Source organism: Cryptomeria japonica, chromosome 7 (assembly GCF_030272615.1).
Source record: "Cryptomeria japonica chromosome 7, Sugi_1.0, whole genome shotgun sequence".
NCBI lineage: Eukaryota > Viridiplantae > Streptophyta > Pinopsida > Cupressales > Cupressaceae > Cryptomeria > Cryptomeria japonica.
The window spans coordinates 717,865,166-717,884,624 of NC_081411.1; positions in this window are offsets into that span (position 1 = coordinate 717,865,166).

The window sequence follows — 19,459 nt, forward strand, 5'->3', positions numbered from 1 at the left end:
CATAACATGTAACATTATTCTTCTGAATTGCTTTGACACATCCAGTATCATTTCTTGACCTACAATGATTAGCAAAAATGTCCAAACTTTCGACATGCATGACATTTAACATTCACTCTGCAATCTTTTGATCTATGACCATATTTCTTGTAGTTTGTGCATTGACTGGGAACATAATTATAGTTTTGATTTGCCTTATTTCTATATTGTTTAGCCATATGCCCAAATTTATTGCAAAAAAAAAACATCTACCATTGAATTTATAAGCATTAGATTGCCTTAATGACTTCATTTGTTCTGATGAGTTCTGCATATCGGTTCTCTGATCTTCATTTGCAGTACCAGAGATTTCACTTTGTACAAATCCAAGTCCTCTAGAATCATCAATATGTCTTTGTCTTTTCAATAAGTGACCCAACTATGCAACATTGATCCTAAACTTTTCTTTATACTCACGTGCAGGAGTCAGATAATCTCTCAGATTGGTTACTTGTCTTTCCATTTCTTGTTCATTGTTCCAGGAGTGTGCCAAATTAATTCTCAACAAATTATTCTCATGAGTCAATTTGCCACATTCATTAAATTTGTTCTTTAGAGATATAACAAGATTATCTTCCTTCTTCTTTCTATCCTCAATATCTTTTGATAACCTCATGCTCAGATCTTGCATTTCATTCTTCATGAGCATGTTTGCTTGACTTAGTTTCTAACATTGTTCCTTAAGAGCATTTTTCTCCTCATCATCTGGTTGTTGCAAAAGTTCTTTTCTCTTGGCTTGAGTGGATGATAACCTTTCTTGCAGGATAAGAATGAATTCATTTGCAGAATTCAATTCTTCTTGCAATTTCAAGTTCTTCATCCTTTCAGCATCATAATCCTCAAGAGCCATCTCAAGTTGCTTCTCCATAGCCATGTTCAAATATTCCAGTTTCAGGATCTTCCTCAAGTTGTTAAAATTATTCCGAGGTACCAGGCTTTGATGCCAATTGTTGGGATCCAAGAACACTGAGAGGGGGGGGGGTGAACCAATGTTCTACCAGAATGAACAATTTTTAACTTTCTAGACCATGCATATATATACCGGTAAACAAATAAAAATATAACAAGAAGCAAATAAACCATCCACATAAATGAACACCATAACACACATAATTTATACGTGGAAAACCTCAATGAGAAAAAACCACAGTGGGATTTGTGACCCACAATATCAGTTCATTGGCCATATGAAAATATATTACATATAATGGGGGCTTGCACTTGTAGGAAGGCACACTGCCTAGAGCATACTGCTCATCACTAAAGAGCCTCACTGACTACAAGCTTTCTAACAAAGTAAATTATCGAAAATGAACTCAAGAATGCATTTGCTATGCCAAATAGAGTTCCGATTCTGGTTCTGCTGTGTACCGATTCATAAACTCTGAACTGCTACCGGTATCTCTTCTCCTCCAATAATTCTTTCCAAGCTATCTATAGATCATTGCATGATATAGAATTCGCATACAAAATATTTCACATCATACAGTTCTGCTATATTCTCCTATATCCACATATATCATATGTCTCATTACCTTTTTAAAATAACCTAGCAGACTGAACTATATACCTATTAAAAATGATATGGCTTATGTCAGCTTACAATTCATTTACAAAAATGTCAGCATTGACAATATTAATTACAAAATGATTTGAGTAAATCCTCCTTGATGTTGGTTTCCAATGAAGTATTGATGTTGGTGTCGGTGTCAGTTTCGGTGCTAGTGTGGCCCTGAATGCTCCAAAGCCAATATCTGTCGGTATATGCTTCCAAGTGCTGGTTTATGACTTCCATCATATCTTATTGCCATCAATGACAACAAAATGAATCCAATGAGTGTCAATTGCCAACATCCTTTTTCTCAAGGGGTTTTTCTAACTTAGGTTTAGTTTGTATTTCAAATTCCTTTAGAATGGTTGCCTTTGCTATCGCCTTACTGGCAATAGTCCATTCTCGCCTTTCTCTATGAAGCTGCTTAAGTGCCTCTACCATGGTTTCCATGCCAAAGGAGATAGAGCAACAAGTGTAGTCATACTTTAACCATATTTTCTAGATTTGGGTGCACACAAGGTGTTGAGATTTCTTCTGAGGTGTTCATTAGATTCACATCTTGTGGAACATGATGACTAGGTTTCAATTTCTATCTAAGCTCGAGGGACAAGCCCAAGATTTAGTGTCAAACTTGATAGCTCTAATACCATATGCAATAACCAACATTTCTAAAAAAAATATATAATAAACTTTTCTAAACTAAGAAATTAAATTCTTATTTAGTTGAAATCGAAATCATAATAACTAACTTAACTAAAAGTTACTAGCTGTATCTTACCCTCCTCATTTTCTTGAGGCACTTTTGTTCTTACGTTATTTAAAATAAGGAGTGTTTATTTAGTTTGGGTTTGTGTAATTCTCAGTTTTGGTCTTATTAAATTTTGTCTTGAACTAAACCTCTTAGTTGAACCTTTTCAAAAGTTCAAGGTTCAAGTTCAAGTTCAAGCGAAGCATGTTGTGTCGCAACTTTGTTCTAACTAAAAGTTAATGGTCTTAGTGTAAATTGTCATTGAACCTGAACTATTGAACCTTTTCAAAGTTGAGAAAGTCGAGTCTTGTCTAAGTCTTGTCTTTGTAACACGTAAGTCGCGACCTTGTGGTGTCTTTGTCTTGGTTTGTCCTTGTTCCGTTCTTTTGAACTTGAACTTTTGAACTACTTCTCGAAGGGTTCAAAATTCAAGTTTCAGTGATTGATTAACTTTGGAAATAAAGGTGGTAGACATGAAAATGACGAAGCATCAACATGGAGGGAATATTCTAGATTTAAAAGCTGAACCTCGAGGGAATAAGTCACGATAAAGAGCCGTACTTGAGAATAATTATTTCAGGTAAGGATTGGTAGGAAAAGACTTGTAATTAATGAATTGTCAAAATTAAGTCTTTTCAGAATAATTTTGCATGGATAAGCATGTAGTGACAATCATATCAAATTGTGTGACCGATTTTTAAGCCTGTTCTCAAGATTGGATTTATTTAAAAAAAATAAAAAATTGCCTTCTTCATCTGCCTAATTTAGCAAGGGATTTGCACAGGTGATATTTTATGTTATTGTCTCTTTGGATTCCGAGCTCTACATGAAAGGTGAGTTCAAAATCTTCTTCTCATTCCTGTGATTTCTTAAATTGGAAGCTTTTTTTGGTTATTCAGTTCATCTCCCTTGCTGTGTTTTCTTTCTAATGGTAAATTCAAAATGAGACCTAAAGTGCCTAAGATAGACCAAAAGTCTTGGTTAGTTTGTACTTTTCCGGAGTTAGGGGACACTTTTCTGCCATTAGTAAACCTAGATGAATTCCATGAAAGGGCATGAAATCCCATTGGCTCTCCCTTAATGCAGAAGATTCTGGATAGTGGGTTAGTGGAAGCGGTAGCTTTCCCTCTAGTAGTGCCATGTCCTGAGATAGTTCTGGAATGCATGAATAGATATGACCCTGTTGAGAGATGTGTAAGAAACACAATTAGTGAGGTTCTTCTTATGGTTAGTCAGGACATTGTTGCCACCATTATGAAAATACTGAGAAGGATCAATATGAGGATTGGACAGTGTGTAAGTTACAAGGGCTTTTCTTAGAAAAGAAATCCTTCTATAGGAATTTTATTGCAAGGAACTGGTTGTTAAAGTTTCAATGAGGAGGTTCCCGACTGCTAAGTCCACTGAGAACATCTGATCAAAGAAGTTAGGGATATAGTCATTCTGTTACATAGAGTGAGAGGGAACCAAATTGCCTTTTATTGGGAAGATTGGATGTATTTCTACATATAGGTTATTTTTTGTGAGAAAAGATATATTGACTGGGCGGAAAAAAATGCAGATAGGCTGCATGAAGGTTTGAGTTGCTTCGGTAGCAAAAACTTCTATATGTCATCATATCTTCTATATTTCCTGGCATGCATTAGACCATGGCTTGGTTTGTACCATGAAGCATGGGTGGATTATATGAGAATATTTGAATATCATCCGCATCTTCAACAACAAAGGTCCTGCGAAAATTATCGTAAACTGCATGACATATTCCTAGGAAGGATGGTGTATGAATTGAAGGGAAACATTCACAAAAGATTGTCAGATGAAGCTATGCAATTGATTGGTACTTATGGCATATTTTTCATACAATTTCCCAAGTTTTACTTACCTAGGGGTAAGGTGTTTTGAAGGAGAACCATACAAGCTGCCTAGATATGCATTTGACAGACATATTTTAATGGAGATATGCAGGCAGCTGGCCTATATTGATACAAAGTACAGAGCTAGACATCAATCGGGTGTCTCATTTCCAATTGAATTAACTTATTTTATTTGTAGTAGTGTCTCTAATTATTTGAACTTGGAACTTGAATTTAAGAAATAGAATTTTCCATTATATGGTCCGTGAGCAAATTTTGATGCTAAAGGGTTTGTTGCCACCCATCTGACATTGAGAAAATCTTTTGTCCATGTGTTATATATTGAGGATTTTTGGATTGATTATTGCGATGAGTTTGAAGTTATGAAGAGGACACACCAAAGGTTCACCCTACAACAAGTAATGGCCTTTGAGTTGATAATGAACATTGCTAATGTCAAGGATGATGAGAGTGAACTGATGGATTCTTAGTTTGTGGATGATAGGATAAAGGGAGTCATTCCAGAAGTAGACTCGTAAAAAGATGAGGAAGATCAGATCCAAGTAAGGACATTTCCACTTATTAGAAGAGATGAGAGATGGATTAGAGAGCGAAGAATGGGAAAAGTCTCAAAGAAAGGTTCAACCTCATCCTCTGAAGTCCCATTGGCTAACTCCCGTGTTAGATCTTTTGTTGCAGGAAATCTAGAACACAAACTAAAGTTAGTCAGAGTGCAACGTCGGTGGAAATGAAAAGAGAACTAGTTCCTACCAGGATTACCAGGTCCAAAACTAGAAGAAGAGCTAAGAAATCTCCTTTGTATTCAGTGGTAGTTGATTTAGAAACCTATACTGATATGGAAGATCCTTCAACTCATCCAAACTTGGAGGTGCTAAATGTTGATGATAAAAATGACACTCAGAAGGTGGATATTTTGGCAATTACTACTACTAAATTGGTAGTAAGGAATGAAAAAGAAATTGCAGCCAGCTTTGATGAAACTTCTATGTGCACTGGGCCTCTTTGGTTAGAAAATACCCTGAATAGAAGGAAAAGGAATGTAGTTCTATTTTAGGTTCCTTTGGAAGATATGGTGAGAAAATGCTTGGGGAAGACTCCCAAAGTGAAGAAATTAAAAAACCATTTTAAGAATTGACTTTGATGCCGAAAGTGGGAATTGGACTGCAGAGATAGCATGTCCATTGACAAATGGGAAAACAAAGGACCCTACAGTCCAAGATTTTACTTTAAAAAAGGTGAATATTAGTACTGATTCTCGGGCCATGGATGTTCTTCATCTTAAAGCTTCCATGAAAAAGATCATAACTAGGACCTAGAAGAATGAAAAAGATAAAAAAGGACTAAAAAAAATATCGAGACAAATGGAAGAATATATTGATGCAATCCATGGGCCAGATCCCCAACCACTGTCTCCACAAGCAACACTCTTTGATCCTAAATCCCCTAGCAATCAGAAGCTGCTTGCATAAGTACAAAGGAATAAAATGGTGCTTGGGGTTTTCCTTGAATGGCTAGATATGATCAGGAAAGAGGTAAAATAATACATTGGACATTTGAACAAGGTGTATGATGACCTTGCTAAAGTTATCCAAGAGTTGGGAAAGGAAAACACAACTTAGAAGAACAAAGAAGCCAAATGGGCCTGAATAATATCTCACATAGAGGAAGTTCAAAGGCACGACGTAGTGAGGTTCCTTGTAGAAAAGCCTCTATAGGGATTCGAGGACAATGTTTTGTACATCTGTAAAAAACACATTGAATGGAGAAATTCAGTAATAAAATAGGGCTATGAGGAATTTGTTAATCTTGGGTGAGAAATGTTTGAATTGGTACAAAACATGATTAATGATCTGAAATGCATTGGAGTGAAATATATGAAGGAGGATGGACAAACCGTTGACACTACTGATGCTATAAGAAAATATTCTGAAGTGCAAATTGATATTGTTAGGAGTGCAACAGTGGTCACGAAGAAAGGTTTCTCCACCATTGCTAAAATTGAATCTTTACTATTTTTATGCATAGATTATTTGAACAACCATGTGGATAAAGTAAAGCAAATGCATCATGACAAGGAGGTTTGGAAACAATGAATTTTACACATAGGAATTCCAAATGAACGTGTCATCCAACAATTCATAGAGTGGAAGAAGGATCAAACTGGTCGCCCATTGCCATGAATTGGATAAGTGTTCTCGTGTTTTCTTTCCTTCATGTTGTTTTTAATTAAAAAAATGGTTTTATAAGTTAGTTTTAAAATAGATTGTTTAACTTACCCTTAGGAAGAGCGGTGTAACTCTGTGGTTACCGAGTGGTTAAAGTAGAAAGTTTAGCTATATATTTCTGGAAAAAGACTTGAAAAAGGTCTGATAAATTTTGAAAGGATCGACATACTTTGTTTAAAATACATGTGGATTTTCAATGAATGCATTTTATCAGTGAATAAAATTAGACATTTTCAGCCACTTTCAAATCTGTGTATTTGAATGCAGAAAGAGAATCTCTGTTGAGATAAATTTGTTTGTGTTGAATCTGTCGCTTCTTTGATTGTCCACTTTTCATATGTTTGTAAATGAACGTGATTAGTAATTCTTTTGTTAACCTTGTGTGGATCTGATTCCCCTTGTCCTGTGAGACACGAGAGAGACTCAATCAGAGTCCATGATATTATCGTTCTTTAATTAGAAATTTTGAGAAGTAAAGTTATTTTTTATTATAAATTTGTGGGTTTACATATAGAGTATTTATCTTCCTGGCATTCATGTGGTGTTGACTAATGAATGTGAAAATACTTTTCCCACCATCTAGTTAAAAGTGAAGTTAATATTTGTGTGTGTTTAAAAATTCATTAAACATCATACGGGGAGCTACACCCTTATCCAGAGGGTAAGCAATTTATTGGATTACCCAACTATTGGTTCTATTTGTCTTTCACAAAACAAAGGGCATACATGAGTCATTCATTATAAAATTATGAAAGGATAAATCTATTAACCAACAAATTTTTGGCGACTCTACTAGGGAGTTGGATAATAAGACTGGAGGCTGAATCATAAGATACATAAGACTATCTGTTTGAAGCAAGTACTACATTATAAACAGGCTTGAGTCAAGAAGATATACAAGGTCTTAGAGGTGTGAAGAGGTGAGTGATTCTATTTTTCAGGAACTCCAAGACTCCAACTTCTCAACCTCCTTTACACTTAGAAGAAGAGACAAGAGTAGACCTCTAACTCCCTCTTCTATATCCCTTGTATCTCCTACCTATCAAGCCCTAACATTACATGGTGTGTCTTTCCCTAGTGTCATCAACCCTACACCTTTAAATATCATTTTACCTATGGCTATTAACAATCCCTAGGGCCTTGCTATAGGACCACTTGCACTTGGTGCAAATCTTAATCCTTTTCCCAAAGGCACAAGAGATCATTTGCCTAAATTTAGTGGTGATGGAAAGGTCTCAACAAGAGACCATTTGAATATATTTAATGTTGCTTGTGGTGTTCTAGCTATTCAACATGAAGATGTAGCTGTGAGATTGTTTGTACAAACATTGACTGAGGTGACAATAGATTGGTTTTATCATTTACCAAATGGTGTAATTACAAATTGACAAGATCTTAAAACTAGGTTCAAGGCTAGGTTCAAATTAGCCAAAGATGAACATTCCCTTCTAGCCCAATTATCCTAGTTAAAGAAAGAAATTCCTAAGTCTATGAGAGATTTTGTGGCTAAGTTTGATAAAATTGTTCATAAGATTCTAGCTAACCAAATACATTTTGATGATAATTTGAAATGCTTTTTCATCAATTCTATACCCTCTTAGATTAGTTTATTGATCCGTAGGCAAAAAGTAGTAGCCCTAGCTGATGTGAAAACATTGGCAGTAGAACTAGAAGATAATTTGATCACTGCAAGAAAGTGGAAGAGCAAAGTTCAAACTTCCAAAACATAGGCATCAACTTCATTTGATCCTGTGATTCAACGATTAATGAATGACATGATAACTTTGAAGAGGCAATTACCCAAAATAAAGACTTCTTATACACTGCCTTACTAGGGAGTTTCAAGGAAGGTCCCTAATCAGTCAACTAGAGATGAAAGTAGAGTTTTACAATTGCCACCTATGCAACAAAGACTAGTAATTGAGGCACCCCCATCCAAAGCCAATAATTGTATCTTTCACCTTACTGATGATCATGATGGAAATTCTTTCCTAGGAATGGTACGTTATGTTCAAATAGTTGGTTTAAAGGAGACACTGTTGGAGTCAAGTGAAGGAGAATCCCCTAGGCAACCTAGCAACTCTGAAATCCACTTCTTATAGTATGAGTCAGATTCAAAAAGAGGAGGTGATATTTTGGTTACCTTGGAGGATCCTTCCTATGTTGTGCTAACCAGAAATCTACAGAATGCCAAACCTCAAGGTTCTCCTTCACCTTTTGTTGTGAACCCCAAAGGTAAGGAGATCATTTACCGGCTTCATAATAATAATTTCAAACCTCAAGAACCTCAGTTATTGAAATCTGTAGAGACCGAGGGTTCGTTTGATATTGTTGAATTTTGTAAATCATATCAGATTTAAATTACACTAGGTGAATATCTTAAATTAAACCTTAAATAACTTTATAGGTTTGTTAAGTTTGTGAAAAGAAATAATGCATATGTACAAGCTGATATGATTCAACAATAATCTAACACTACATTTTCCTCCCAAGGAGATGTGTCAACTTGTCCTGCTACTCATGAAGCTTCTCCTGAAATAGTTGCCCATAAAGTTGATGACATGCTGTCTGTCCTTGAATCAAAACCCGAGCCTTTTTATATATCCTTGTTCATAAATGGTCATAAATTGAATAATTGTATTATAGACTCTAGTGCCTCAGATTTCATCATGCCATCTGTTGTAGCCAAGGCCTTGGGATTATCCTTAACAAAAACCTTTGGTAGATGTTATTCCATGGACTCCAAAAAATACCCTTGTTAGGACAGATTAAAGATGCGTAAGTGGCTCTTGCAACTCATCTTGATAAAAGAGTTAGGTTAACTATTTTGATAGCTGATATTCCTGCAAGTTATAGCATGTTACTGAGCCGTACATTTTGTAGAGACCTAGGAGGTGAGATTAAGATGGACTAGTCCTAGGCCACTATTCCCATAGGAAAATAATAGGTCATTTTACAACCAATGCCCAAATCTAATTTCACTATTTTTCCTTTTGATGATCAGAAGGCACGAATATTGTACCATGAATGTGAATTTGGGAATTATATGATCTTATCTAATAATGAAGTTGCAAGAAATTTGTCTCAACCTAAGGCACTTGAGGACCTATGGATAATGGAGTTCGATGGAAGTTGTTCAACATCAAGTTCTAGAGTCGACGTAGTTCTTATTCCTCCTTCTAGCAAACGCATCCCTTTCTCTTTCAAGTTGGAGTTTAAAAATACAAACAATATTGCTGAGTATGAGGCCTTATTGTTGGGAATAGCTGAAGCAAAGAAATTGGGAGTGAAACTGTTATAGGTAAAAGGAGATGTCAATTTGATTATCAAATAAGTAAGAGGGTTATTCACTGTAAATAATGAAAGATTAAAGCACTACCAGAAAAGGGTATGGGATGAAATTGAAGGTTTTGATGCTTTTTCAATTGAAGCCATCCCACATGAATTCAATTCTAAAGATGATTCTTTAGCCGTGTCATCTTCTCTCTTGATTCCCCATCCTAAATTCATAGTAGATAGTTACCAGGTGGAGTTAGTATATAGACCAAGTGTCCCTGATAACTCAAAATTTTGGCAAGTCTTTGAAAATGATAAGCACATCAAAACAAATTTACATTGTGTATAAATGTTCATAACAACATTCTTTGAAGGCTCTGAAATAGAATGTAAGGAGTTCTCCCTAGACCCAAGAGAGAAACCATGAGATGAAATTATTCAGTTGAAAGGAAACAAAAGTCCTAGAGGGTTAGTGTCTTTACAATGCCTTTTTGATAGGTAGGATGCTTTCATCAAGAGGAAGAATGAACAATTGCCACAAACCCATGATTCTAGTGATTATGAGAAGATTAATATTGGTGATGAAGAGGATCCTAAGTTCGTCAATTTGGGAAAGTGTTGTACCCTTGAGGAGAAAATAAGATTCATTGATTTGCTAATAGAATATAGGGATGTGTTTGCTTGGTGCTATGATGACCTGAAATTTTTTGAAATGGGTAGTTTCAACACCATATTCCTATGAAACCAGGAACAAGTCCATTCTGGAAAAAGTTGAGAAACTTTAATCCCAAGGTTGCAGAGGCCATCTTCAAGGAGGTGGATAAAATGTTAAAGGTAAAAATTATATACCCTATTCATCATTCCACCTGGATAGCTAATATAGTTCCAGTTTGTAAAATAATGGAGAAATAAGGATTTGTGTGGATTTTAGAAATTTGAATCAAGCTAGTTTGAAGGATAATTATCCATTGCTTGTTATGGATCATATTTTTCAAATAGTCTCGGGTTCTGAGATGATGTCAATGTTAGATGGGTTTCTAGGCTACAATCAGATTTGTGTTTCAGAAAAGGATTAGCATAAAACAACTTTTATCACTCCTTGGGGTACCTTTGCATATAATCGGATGTTGTTTGGTCTGATAAATGCTGGAGCAACCTTCTAGAGGGATATGGACTTGTCTTTTGGTCACTTAAAAGACAAAATAATTGTTGTGTACTTGAATGATTTAATTGTTTTCTTGAAAAGGACAAAGCATCATTTGAGAGATTTAAGGAAACTTTTGCAAAGGTGCATAGAGCATGGAGTATCTTTGAATCCAAAGAAGTTAGTGTTCGGTGTTACTGAAGGTAAACTGCTTGGTCACATCATTTCCAAAGAAGGTGTCAAGGTAGATCCAGAGAGGGTGAAGGAAATCCAATAGATAAGTTTACCACCAAATAGAAATGGAGTTAGTGTTAGAATACAATGAATCCAAGAACACTGAGAGGGAGGGTGAATCAGTGTTCTGTCGATAATACAAGATTTTAACCTTTTATAACATACACATATAAACCGGTAAATGAAGAAACATATAAAATGAAGTAAATAAATAAGCCACATGAATGAACACCATAACACACTAAATTTATATGTGGAAAATCTCAAAGAGGAAAAACCACGATGGGATTTGTGACCAACAATATCAATTCACTAGCCATATGAAAAATATTACATAGCATGGGAGCCTGCACATGCAGGAAGGTACACTACCTATAGCACATTGCTCAACACAAAAGAGTCTCAGTGACTACAAGCTTTTGCTGAAATAAAATAGTACTGGTGAACTCACAAAATGCATCTACAATGCCAAAAAGAGTTCTGGTTAAAGCTCTATTTTGTACCGATTCATAAACCCTGAATCCTTATACTAGTATCTTCTTTCCTCCAAGAATGCTTTACAAGCCATCTACTAGTCATAGTATGATATTACATTCACATACAAATGACCTTCATACATATCCTTCGCATCACACAGTTCTACTACCTTGTCATATATTATCCCATATCAAAATGACCTAATAGCCTGACTTATATACCCTTTACAAACAATATGCCTTATGTCAGCTTACAATACAAAAGATATTCAAGGTCGACTCTTATACAATAATTACAAAATGATTTTACAATAAGACCTTTCGGATCTCAAACTGATGTCAGATTCATTGAAGTGCTGGATGCCGGTGCCGGTGCCTATGATGACCCTAAATACTCAATGTCGTTATCCACTAGTGTATGCCTCCAAATGCTGGTATATGCCTTCAATAGAATCTTGTTGCCATCAATGACAACATATGATTCTAATGAGTGTCAATTGCCAACAATCTCCCCCTTTGGCATTGATGGCAACACTCATGTGAAAAATGGATTCCCTGCCAGTTCAACTGAAACATGAACATGCTCCCCCTGAGCTGATTGACTCCGCCTCCCTTACACATATTTTTTACATAATATACACTCCCCCTTTGGCATCAATTCCAAAGACCGATGAAAGAATTGAAAGAATAATTACAGATTACTTTACCGGAGCTTGACCAATCTCAAAATTTCTGGGTAAGCTTTCTCTATCAATTGTACATAGGTATCCCAGCCGGTTTTGAGTGTTCCAAATATGGATACAAGTCCACTCTGTAAATGTGTAAGTGTTTCTTTCTTAGTGACTTCTGCTGGTGTGGGATTTGCAAGTATATCCATACATTCCCTCTTATGTACACCAAGTGAATCTAGTCTTGGACTCACCAAATCTCTAAGACTCCTTGCTCTCTAAATGATATTGTCTCTTTCCTTTTCAAAAGAAAAAACTTGGTTCTCCAAAGTCAAAATTTGTCCATCAATGGAAGTTGTAAGTGATGTTAGTCCATCAAAAGAATTGGCAATATTAGCAATCTTTTCATGTAATTCCTTTAACCTCTGATCTACATTCTCTATAAGGATCTCTATATTACAATAGACCCTATAGATGTTAGTACACTTTTTCAAAGAGTTTTCAATGAGTACAAGTTTCTCTTCAACCTTCCTCTTCTCTATCTCACTAATTTGGTTAAAAGTGACTTTCTTGGCCAGAGTAAATATTTCAAGTGCCTTCTTGTCAAAAATCTACTGCAATGACTGAAAGTTTTTAGATATATGCTCTATCAATGCTTTAAGCTTGCCAGAAGGTCTTGCTTCATTTTCAATCATACAATCAGGAATCAATCTATGTAAAATTGTTATTGATTGATCTATTATTCCTTTGTCTGCAAGTCCTTCCTTTATTATCTTTTGAGTAGCCATCATCATTGGCTCTGTGGGACTCATCTCTATGATTGATTTCTTCTCAACTTGAGAAGTGTCAATTGCCAAAATTTTTGCTGGGGAATCAACTACTGGTTCAATCTCCTTTTCGTTTTCTTCCTTACCCTCTCCCAGTGAATCTCTTTTCTCCTTCTCTAATGCACCGATGGCTTCGCCACGTGATGTAGTATTAGTTATTGTTAGTGGAGTATTATCCATAATATTATCTATAACTTGTTCATTACCTATATTACCTTTCCTAGACTGTACAAATGTAGTCTCTGCTAGTTTAGTCTGTACGCTCTCATCAGTTTTGGGTTTAACTGTTGGTTCACTCAAAATTTGAACTGAACTTCCCAAAATTCCTTTCCCTTTAGATTTGTCCGGAATGGTGGGAGAAGTTGCCTTAGCAAATTCTTCTTGAGAAGTGAGAAAATTAGGATTTTGTTGGAAGAATCTGGTCCAACCATCTCTGGTCTCATTTACTATCTCATTGACTTTACCCATCATTAGGCCTATTTGCCAGGTTTTGCTGCTAAAGACTATTCTATTAGCAACATCTATACAACTTTTCATTTTCTCATTATTTATAGGGCCACACATATTCAAAAGTTCAACTTCTTTAATTTCTCTGTCCCTCCTGATTGCATCTAATCTCCTTGCATCTAACTTATTATACAATGATAAAGGAATTTCTTTCAAAATCTCTACCAAATCCTTCTTATATATGTCTAAATATAACAAGATTGCTTCTTATATTTCATTTTTCTCATTATCTTCTAAATCTTCATAGAATTTTGACACATTTTTCAACATTCCATCTTTAGTTATCTCATCAATCAATTCAACACAAGTTATTTTACCAGATTCAGTTGCTTCATCACTCTTTTTCTTCTTGCTGGGGGTTGCAGGAGCGGATGGAGCAGGTTACCACTTCTGAGTAGGTTTCCTTGCCGGAGGTGTGGTTGCAGTTGTTACCTTTCTAATTAGCTTCCTCCTAGGTTCCACCTTCTTCTCCTCTACCGAAGGCTTGTCAGATTTCTTCCTTTGTACCCTTTTGAATGCAAGAGGTTGATTATCCTCTAGATCAGACTCAAAAGTGATAGAAGAAATGAAAGTTTTAGGCCTCTTCACCGCAGGAGAACTTGTTGCTGCCGGTTGATCTACTGGTTTAGATCCAGAACCTAGTTTTGTATCTATCCCGTGAATTACATCTTGAACAAATGCAAACATTTTGTCTATCTTCTTTTCTCTTCTTTTCTTGTTGAAACCAATCTTAACCTCAAGAGCCTTCTCCTCTGCAATGCCAAAGTGTTCAGCCTTATCATCCAAAGGAGCATCAATCAACATTTTAGCATATAACTATAAAATATCTAATTCATAACCTAATTCAGTGACCCATATAGTTCTAGGCTCCACTACTTCCATCAATGTCTCATCTATTTTTACCATAAAGAAAATATCAGTGGAGTATTTCTCCACAATGTGTTTGGAAATTCTCTCCCTCAGTCTCATGTTTTCCTGAAAAGTTTTGAAGTAGCCCCAAAGCTTCTCATCCCTATTACTACCAAGATCAGTGATTGCATCTTTGATCTGCATACCTACTGGTATGTCATGAGCCCAACGCTTCTTTCCCAAACTCGATAGCTCATTCATGAAATATAACATCAAGCATATAATAAGATTGCCAAACCTGAATGTTCCTTTCTTAACCCCTTTGATCTTGCAAAGATTAATCATTAATTCACTCCTTAAGCATTCAAACAAGTCACACTTTTTATTATTCTTTATCATTTGGTGTGCAACATGGATGCAGGAACTAGCAACATAGTTCAATCAACTTGATTGAGTTACCTTGTAGCCAATGAGCATGCTAGCAAATTTCACATCTATGTCTTTGATGGTGTTGACCCTCATAGATCTTCCATCATGGGTTGTGTCAGTGAGCTTCTCAACTGTAGTGTTGGAGAACTTCTTTCTTGGTTCCTACCCAACTTTCATTAAGCCGATGACCGCCTAAATTGCTTGTTTGGTGATCTTGTGGGGCTGGTCCAGCCAAATGAATTTATTATGGACCCTGCTTAGAACATATCTGATCACTTCATCCTTGAATTTTGGAATATATAGGATTTTGGTTAACCCTAGATCCTGAATGATTTGATGTTTTGGTTTGATTGTTCCGGAGCTGCCTAGTATCACAGATTGATACATCCCCTTGATTTATTCAGTGCCTAAATCCTCCAATGTGTAGTGAATATAGGCCCTGACATCTTCTACATAAACCACGCCATTAGGAACCCTCAAAAATGTGCCAGTAGAGTCTTCCTTCATAGAAATTTGGGGAATTTCCTTGAAAACAGGCCTAAGCCTATCCTTGACCTCAACAATAGTGGGATTCACAATGAAATTAGGAGCAGATGACGATCTGGATGCCATTTCAAAGAAATACCTAGAAAACAATCATCGGTTGAAGGGTTTTGATTACTTGTCAGATGACTACCGGAAATTCTTTGGAATACCTTTTCTCTCTCTTTATTGCTTGAGATTCACCTTTGCTTTGCTCTGGTTTTCTCAAGTGCTGGGTGAGTGAAAATGAGTCCATTTTCCCCTTTTATCAGCGAGTAAACCCTAATTCATAACTGTCATAAATGCTTAGCGATGTACCCTATTGGATGCCGGTTTCACAGTTTTATGCCGGATAAACCTCCATCAATGATCAGTACCACTCTCCAGATCTCTTCTAGATCCCTTCCAAGGAATATGCAAGATTTTTAATGAATTTGCCAACCCCTAAGGCGTATGCTTCACTTACTAGTTCAATTTTCTGCCAGTGCAAGAATGCTCTATTTTACTAGTGGAGTTACATGTGTAGTTACATCTCCACTTGGTTGTTCAGATTTTCTATCCCATCTCTTAGTGTGATCTTGTTGTATTTCATCTACCTTCTTCTTTCCTTTCTCATTTTCTTTATCATTGCTAACTGGTGTAGTCTTGCTTCTGTAGTACTTAGCAATATGACCTATTTTGTTTCATGCATAACATGAAACATTATTATTTTGAATTGCTTTGACATATCGAGTGTCATTCCTTGACCTACATTGATTAGCCAAATGACCAAAATTTCCATATGCATGATATTTCACATTCATTCTACAATCTTCTGACTTATAACCATATTTATTGCAATTTGTACATTGACCAGGAAGTGAATTATAGTTTTGATTTTCTCTATTTCTACATTGTCTATCCATATGCCCAAATTTATTACAAATAAAACATCTACAATTGAATTTGTAAGAACTAGATTGCCTTACCAGTTTCCTTTGGTCCGATGAGTTCTACATACCGGTTGTCTGATCTTGATTTGCAGTACCAGAGCTTTCACCTTGTACAAATCCAAGTCCTATAGAATCTTCACTCTGCCTTTGTCTTTTCAATAAATCATCCAACTGTGTAGCACTAATCCTAAATTTTTATTTATACTCACTTGCAGTAGTCAGAATATTTCTCAGAGTAGTTATTTGTCTTTCAAGCTCTTGTTCATTATTCCGGGAGTGTACCAAATCAGTTCTCAATAGATTATTCTCATGAGTCAAACTACCACATTCATCAAATTTGTTTTTCAGAGATATAGCAAGATTTTCTTCCTTCTTCTTTCCGTCCTTAATATCTTTTGATAACCTCATCATCAGGTCTTGCATTTCATTCTTCATGAGCATGTTTGCTTGACTCAACTTCTGACATTATTCCTTAAGTTTATTTTTCTCTTCATCATCCTGGTTTTGCAAAAGTTCTTTTCTCTTAGCTTGAATTGATGATAACCTTTCTTGAAGATCAAGAATAAACTCATTGGAAAAATTGATGAATAAATGATGAACAAATAGTACCAAACTCGTACTGAGAGGGGGGGGCGCTAAATCAGTACATGCAAAAATAGTTTTCCTGAACCGGTTTGACTGCAAACACTACACTTTGACTGGCAAGGGCTAACACCAGTCTAAACCAGATTACTACTGATAAAACATAGTGAGAATGTGAAAGACATAAATTGGTAACCCTTAGCTTTCCATACAATCTAATACCTCATTTCCACTTCACTCTTATGCATAAATAGGTAATCTATCATCAAAATATAATGATTTCTAGTTCAACATATTTTACGAGTTTGACATAAAACACTAAACCATCACAGGAAAGACATCACACATGACACACTGATTTTTCACGTGGAAACCCAACTGGGAAAAACCATGGTGGGGATGAATACCCACAAGATTTTATTTGAACTCTTTTGAAGTCCACTCTGTTAGGAGCCTAGTCTGGTTAGAGACCTTTACAATAGCTTCTGCTAGGAACCGATCCTGCTAGGGATCACCCGGTTAAGGGATGGCTAAATACCCGGTTAAAGGTTAGAACCCTGTTAAAGGTTACCTCGCAAGAGGATTTGAAGAACTCATTATATTGAGTCACCCTGTTAAAGCTACCCAATTAAGGGATTTTCCAATTGTTGAAATGGTTAGAAGTCAATAGGTAATACACTGATCTGATTCAACACTCAATGCCAAGGCAGATCAACTTAGGCTCCTTTTCTTCTACAATCACACTCTGTAGGTATCAACACACTTCTTCGGTCTAGCAAGAATCAAGTATCACTCACTGGGATACACACATACCATTTTCCAACAACTTCAAAATGAAAAACATCATCGACCTTATAGGAAACAGATAGATCGGTAGCATAAACCTTAAACCCTAAACATTTAGGTTTTACAATCCAGTCAGTTCAATCCTGACTGTTAATCACACTGCATCGAATACAATAGTCTTGAACAGATCTCAAGACGTTCTCCAATGTTCATTCTTTGCCGCTTCAGGAAGCTGATAACTCATCACATGCTCTCCACCGTTTACAGAGACTTTGCACATTCCCGAGGTAGATAGGATCACTCTCCATGCAAGATCCTCAAGGAAATCCTTCACATGCACAAGGATGACATGACACCACTTATCTGGTCTTCATATAATGCTAACTCATCACAAGATGTCATCGATTGAATCACACAAGCTTGGAATGCATCAATCAAAAACCCTGAAGCTGAGACTACCAATCAGTAATCATGCCAAATGAAACCCCAATACTAAACTTCCATTTACCGATTCACCTTGAACAAACATACTGCTTCACTTTTTCACAAATACCAGTTTACATCATCATACCGGTTCTCTTTCCAGTTTGCTTACTACAACATATCGGTTCATACTTCAACATATTGACATCAATGACAACATACAATATCATCATGTCATCATGCTCTACACATATGCCAACAATCTCCCCCTTTGGCATTGATGGCAATATACAAAGATATCTTTTTGCTTCTGCTTCACATCTTCTCCCCAATACTATAGATATCTTCTCCACTTCACATCTTCTCCCCCTTTGGTAACATTGCCAAAGTGGAGGCATACACATCTATTTTCCACTATGCTGCTCCCCCTAAGGACTAGCATCCTTCAACACACCAATCCTGAAAAAGATATATCAATGTAAGTCCTAACTGATGTGGAGCACACACCTTTAGTTCACCTCTTGAAGGGGCAACACCCCTAATTCACCTCTCAAATAGGTAAAGTTAGCCTTCGGTAGAGGCTTGGTGAATATGTCTACTAACTGCTCCTTACTGGAAACATGTTCCAGTACAACCTCCTTGTTTTGAACCTTCTCCCTCAAGAAATGATACTTGAGCTCAAAGTGCTTGGTTCTAGCATGTAAAACTAGATTCTTGGAGATGTTAATTGCACTTGTGTTGTCACAAAATATACTTACCGGTTTAGATACAGGAACTTTGAAGCCATTTAATACATGCTTCATCCAAATTGTCTGGGTGCAGTTCATAAATGCTGCAACATACTCCGCTTCTGCTGTAGACTGAGAGACGCAACTCTGCTTCTTACTTATCCATGAGACTAGTCTACCACCAAGAAAGAATGCACCACTGGTTGTGCTCTTCTGGTCATCCATATTACCAGCCCAATGAGCATCTGTAAACACTTTCAGGTTGAAATCATTACTGTATGGATACCATAATCCATAGTCAATAGTTCCCTTCAAATATCTCAGAATCTTCTTGACTGCTACCAAGTGGGATTCTCTTGGGCTTTTCTGGAACCGTGCAGTAATTCCCACTGCATGTGCAATGTCTAGTCTACTATGTACTACATAGTGCAATTTACCAATCATTGATCGATATTCCTTCTCATTTACCAACACTGAGTCATCCTCTTTTGATAATTTACAACCGGTCACCATCGATGTAGCAACCGGTTTGCTGTCTTCCATGCCAAAAGTCTTCAACACCTCTTTAACATACTCGGACTGAGTGATAAAGATTCCATCTTTCATTTGTTGAATCTATAGTCCAATGAAGAACTTAA